This window comes from Penaeus monodon, unplaced genomic scaffold, assembly GCF_015228065.2.
Source record: "Penaeus monodon isolate SGIC_2016 unplaced genomic scaffold, NSTDA_Pmon_1 PmonScaffold_571, whole genome shotgun sequence".
In the NCBI taxonomy this organism is placed as follows: Eukaryota; Metazoa; Arthropoda; class Malacostraca; order Decapoda; family Penaeidae; genus Penaeus; species Penaeus monodon.
Window position 1 is genome coordinate 15,249 of NW_023660674.1, and position 6,680 is coordinate 21,928.

General features: G+C 32.8%; 1 pseudogene; it reads right to left on the reverse strand.

Annotated features, from left to right (window-relative positions):
* Positions 1-636: 636 nt before the first annotated feature.
* Positions 637-5,027, reverse strand: LOC119571270 (annotated as a pseudogene).
* Between the last annotated feature and the right edge of the window lie 1,653 nt (positions 5,028-6,680).

Below are 6,680 nucleotides of genomic sequence, written 5' to 3' on the forward strand. Positions count from 1 at the left end.
TATTACTCATGAAGAAAAACAGATTTTATTTTTTAAAAACGTAAAATAAGCAATTGGACAGTTCTGCTGTTGACTTTACCATGCTTAGCTTGCAAGAAGCTACAGATTTTGGTGGTTGCAATTCTCATATGAAGGATGATTTCATGTACACTTTTCTGAGAAGCCGCAAACACTTTTTCTTCTAGTGTGAAACAGCCACAAATAAATTCACCATTATAACTGGAATCACATATATATATTTTTCCCTTGGAATTCATCATACTTCTAAAAAAAAATCTGTCAACTCTTCTTATTCGGCTTGCGCTCCCTTCCCTTTCCTGACAGATGGCCTCATGAGACCTTCATTCTCCCAAGTTCCAAGAGCGCAGGCAAGTTGTCAAGTTAATGTTGCGAGCACTGACGTCGACTTTCCATGAATCTGCATTTGGAAGAGTTTGAAGGGCGTGCAAGAATCAGGAATGGCAGCACCCAGTTTCAAGCCTCGAATGCGGGACCGGTGGATTACGTTTCATTCTTGCTGGCGCTCTCCATGTGTCGATGCTCACGGAATTTCAGATCGTCGCGGGTCGCTGCGACATCTATTTGACGATCCTACTTTACTCAGAAGTTCAGCACTTCACTCTTGACAATCCGGCTTTACTGCTGCTGTCTTCGTGGTGTGGGTACGAGTCCTCTTCTCGTTTTGTGGAGTCTGCTGCCACCTTGTTTGTTTCTGATGCAGGCATTCCTCAAGTTATTAAGGATCTTGAGTCTTTTCTCCTCCAGGTCACCCAAAGATGCTGTGAATCTTCCACTAATTCACATCTTCCATATCCTGAAATAATACACAGTGAACATATTTATCAGAGGCATAATGCAAAAAACTTAAGCATTGATCTCATTCCTTTTCTCTTCACAAAGATGGGACCTTCCATTCCCCATCTATGAACCCCATTATAATGGAACTTCCTAACCAACCTCCAGACATCGTCAAAGTCGGCACATCTAAACTTCAAAAGGACTCCAATGTGCAGTGCACCAAATAACTTAGTTTTTAGTTTACCTCTTATGGCAGTCATTAGAAATATGGACACCAAAGGAATGTGAGAATTTTTACCTTTTCCTCTCTGGAGGGGGAGGAGGAGAGGTTCGGGAAGGTCATCTGGAGGATGGTGTGGCAGAGGCTCACTGGGAAGTGGGGGGTTGAAACTCTATGTTGTGCGGATCTATTCAACTCTGAGTATGTTGAGAGAATATTTGAAGACATAGTATCAACATGAAAACTTGAAAACCCAAACTTTTTTTTGAAACCCAGTGTATATTTCATCATACTCTGGAAACATCAATAAAATTCTTACAGCGACTCCATTTCTGCTGCAATTGACCAACATCAGCTTTCACTTGTATTTTGCCTTTAAACTGCTAGATTTTAGTTCTTCTCTTGTAAGCCTGGCAGCTCTATTCATGCTTCATGTTACTCAGAAACTCTGGGCGTTGGTGATAAGGCTGAATGGGAGGGCAGGTGTAAGGTGTCCCTCCTGCAACAATGAGGTTTAGACATATTAAGTTATCAAGATTTGGAAAATTACTCATGCCATAATATTCATATAGATCACTTTGATGTAGACTGAGTTGCTAAACATGTAGCATAGCCAAAAAAAAAAAAAGCTTACAAAACCTCTCTGGTTCTGTGAGGCATTTGGATCATTAAGCCTGGAAAGCTACCTAGTTTCTCTGGTTGTATTTCACAAGAACTGGGTCTGTATCTGCCATATTCTAAGTCTGGGTGTGATACAGCTGCCAAAGAAATGTACATAATTCCATTAAATTAGGATTCTTTACAGTTCGGAATGTACTGTTAAATCATAACACAATTCTACATGACCATTCTGTGATAAATATATTGTTAAATGTGTCAATACTAAATACTGTATAAAAATATATACTCCATAAAAAAAATTCCACTGAAGGACTATTTTTCTGAAAAAGAATATAATCACTGGAAAAAACATAATATATCAAAATTCAGAGCAGATGGAAAAAACTATCTAACTCCTTCACTGCAATGAAGACTCCTGATGATTATACCTATTTTTATTTGCAAGCCAAAGCCAATCCAAGGGTCTAACTTACACTTTCCGTGCATCATACAACTTCATCGTCTGCCTGATGACTTCAGCAATCCCTCAGCCAGCTGGGTGATAAGCCAAGCACCCGCATGCGGTAGATAAAAATGGGTAGCTGGTTTGGCCGCAGCCCCAAGGCATACCTAAGGTTTTCACTGAACTTTCCTGGCGGGAAAGTGTCCATATTTGGTTTTGCCCCATCTCATGATACCTCCTGTAGGGAAACATAAAACAGGATTCAAGAAAAGGAAGAAGAAATTGAAAAAAACAATATAAAAGAGATGGAAATTTATTACAACCATGGGAGAATATTGTAATGACTAACCATTGCCACTTCACTACCCTAAATCGGGAAAAAAAAAATTATGTGAAGGAGAAAAAAAATCTAAATATAATTAATGCATATTATATTATTTATATATATATATTATATAATATATATATATATATATATATATCATATAATATATATATAAATAAAAGAATTGATGAATTAAAGTGTATTTACAAGATAGAGGTACTAACAAACTCTCCAGAAATCTAAAAGCTAATGTAAAGATGCCAAACAAAAACAATAATAAGAAATTTTAACAAACTACACTACAACATACATACATACATACAAGTACACACTCCCTTCTAAAACTCCAAACTAGAAACATCAATTCCTCTACACATGGCACTCTCGTGACATTGTGTTTCTTTCTGTTAGCAGCGATCCTCTGCATATCTGGGGCTTTGGGCAGTCCAACTGACATTGTGGTCTCCCAGACATTGAAACAGCACATCTTAGGCAAAGCACATTGATCTTTATTCCCAGTTTCCATGTGATATGCTTACATCCGTGAGGATTCCAGTAAAAACTCTGTAAGAAGGATGTTGATATATGTCTTATTCGCACATATTGGTCTAAACTATACTCAAACTAAAATAATAATAATAATAAATAATAATAATAAGAATAATAAAATAATAACAATAATAATAATACATAAGAATAATAATAAAAAATAAAATAAATAATTAAATGCATTTTATGAGTTTTATTTAAAACAGATATCATCTTTCTCTTCTTGGACAGGAATCTATACAACAAGATATGAAAACAGAAACGCCTTCTGCAGAACTCACAGCACCGTCAAGAAGGAAAATATCTAGCTGGACACAGGTCCTACTGAGCATCTGTCTTCGTCACCATCAATGTCAAGACTTTATACCTTCTGCATATTAACCTCTGCAATTAAAACAGAAATTGAAGTGTAAGCATGAGAAAGACAGAAAGAGATAGAGAAAAAAATACTATAAAAATATTGTACAGGATAAACAGTCACTCATATCTCATTCCCTTTCCCCCCCCCCAAAATAATTATTCTGCAAGTATATCATTATCATTTTTCTCTATAGTTTTTATATCAATTAGCAAGACAAATCTTAGAACCCTCAGTTATTTCAAGGACATGAAAATGAATTCAATTATTAATAAATCTGAATCACAAACATATTCATCCCCCCCCCCCCAAAGCTGAAAGATTACCTTCCTCCTGGAATATCTTCCACAATGTCATCAGCAGTGGGTCAATAGTAAACATGCCATTTGGTGACACGGCACTATCATTATTTGTGTCCGGCAAGTCCCTTTTCTGCTTGAGGAATCACTGAATAAACAAGAGTATTTAAGCACTGTGGAGCGATTTACCCAATGTGCAGTAATTCTATTTGTAGACTATTAAGCAATGAAACAATTCACTTATAAAAGTCTGATTATGTGATTATTTAGATGAATAATTGTTATACCAGTAACAAGGATTTGAATTCTTAACCTGATAAATATGAAATGAATTAGTGTTTCGATCATGTATCCATTCTAGATTTGTTATGAGCATATGCACAAGATAGTATTAAGTAGTAAGTATTTCTAAATCCTAAACAATAACAACACCATGTTTGATAATTTAAAAGAAAACAGGTCACTGTAAAATAAAAATAAAAATACTGCTTGTGTGACCCGTGGACCAGAAAGTCCACAGAATAACTGTGCTCTATCTGACAAATGTTATAGATGTCATGCAGCAACAGATCTGATTGTGATTTGTATATGTATACTTGATGATTAATGGTGTGATTAATGGTGGATCAATGTTTATAGGAATACTGTCATTAAGAAAAAAAAACTGACGTGAAAACATGAAAGGACCCACCTTGTGTATCCCTTGAATTTCCTCAACACCTACTACAACAGTTGGAGTCAAGTGTAAACATACTACTTGAGGATGCACTAACATCTTGCTTGTGTTTTGCATGTCCTCTTCAAGCCAGAGAATCTGTGAGTAAAAATAATAGGTTTTCAGTGTCATGCACATTTCAAAAGTAAGTAATTGGTTAAACTATTGATGCCATTCATTTCACATGGTTGTGGGGGAAAGAAATTGGTCACAGTCACAATTCTCGGGTTATATAATGGATTCCTCCATTCATGAACATATTCGTTTGTATATAGTACAAATAAGGATCAGCTCAAATTTAGCTGAATCTAGTGGCCACCTCAACATTCAGCAATATAAATATAAACATATATGCACAAGCATGAATATTTACCTTGTGTAAATCTCTTGGATATCTCCCACATACTATTGCAGTTGTGACAAGAGTGATTATGCTAATTTGAGGTTTGTCTTGCATGCTTTCAATTATTAACCAGAAGAACCTGCTAAAATAACAAAAAAATTGAGGTTTGAAAAGCTCATACTTCAACTATATTATTTACAATCTAACAATTATGACCAGATGTAAACTTCAATTATACACACAACTAGTAATGACACTATCAGATTTCTGAACAGACAAGTGTAATAAAACATCGCCATACACAAAATCCACCATAGTAAGCTTAAAAAAAACTTTTGGGACATACGGATATACCATGACTGAAAATCAGAGGAAAAACATAACCCACTGGCCACAGATACATGTACTCTCCAGTGTAGTTTTTGTGAATTTGCACACAAATGCTCCACAAGTGCCAAAAACTAAGAAGTTTTATTAAGTAAGCCACATACCTCACCTGATTTCTCCATTCCTTGATTTCAGGAAAAAAAGCTGCTTTCTAATGCGGATCGTTAGTGAGCATTATTATCTTTATTGTCTATTATCATAATCAAAAATGTTCATTAAAATAAAATTATAAGCATTGAAAATATAACATAACCTTTCTGAAAATCAAGGAAAGGGGTAAACAGTGAGATAGGTAGGTATAGTTAATTGATTACTTAGTAACAAAAGTAATTGCAGAGCCACTATTTATAAACACAATTGATAAAACAAAAATTGCGTATTAATGGCAGCCAACATGCCATCCAACAGAGTTACAACTCCTACCTTGTTATTGTGATAAAACTGAACCTCCTCCATACGGCTATTAGCAGTGAGTCAAGAGTGATCACACACTCGCAGATGCAACAGGCATCCCTGTTTTTGCACTGCACATCAGTTCCATGCTTGAGGAATCTGTATTATAATATCATCAGTATGAGTGACAACAGGTGTCTGTTAGTATTAAAAGGAATTCTCTCAACTCATTGTCATCCTTCTAAAAATATGAACAGATATTAAAGCTTTACCTATACTGTATAACTAGAGATTTCTATAATGGTGTACGCCGTGGGTGCGCTCGCGCCACGGCGCATGCACATGCACACCACACACACACACGGCACACGCACACGCACATATATATATATACACACGCACATATATATATATATATACACACACATACATCATATACATATATAATATACTATAACAATATAATGTATATATATATTAGATTATATATATATATATATATATATATATATTATATATATATATATATATATATGTATATATATACTATAGATATAATATATATATACTATATATATATGAATTATATATATATAATATATACATATATAATATATGTAATGTATATATATATATAGACTATATATATATATAATATATATAAAATATATATATAGATATAATATATTATATATGTATTGTATGTATTGTATGTATGTATGTATATGTATGTATGATTATATAGGAGTATATATATATGTATGTCTATATATATGTATGTTATATATGTTATGTCTATATATATTGTATGTATATATTATATATCGTAGGTTGATTTATATATATGTATGTATATATATAGATACATATGTATGTATATAGATATATATGTATGCTAATATATATATATGATGTATATATATATATGTATGTATATATAAAGAAATATAAATATATATATATATATAAATTAGATGTATATATATATATAAATGTATTATCTATATATATGTATATATATATATATATATAAATATATATTATATATATAATATATATAGTGATATATAATCTATATATATATAACATTATACACATAATACATATACACATATATACTTTATACACTTATTATACATATACACATATACAAAAAAAAAAAAAAAAAAAAACCATATATACATATACACATATATACATTTTTACATATACACATATATATATATATTA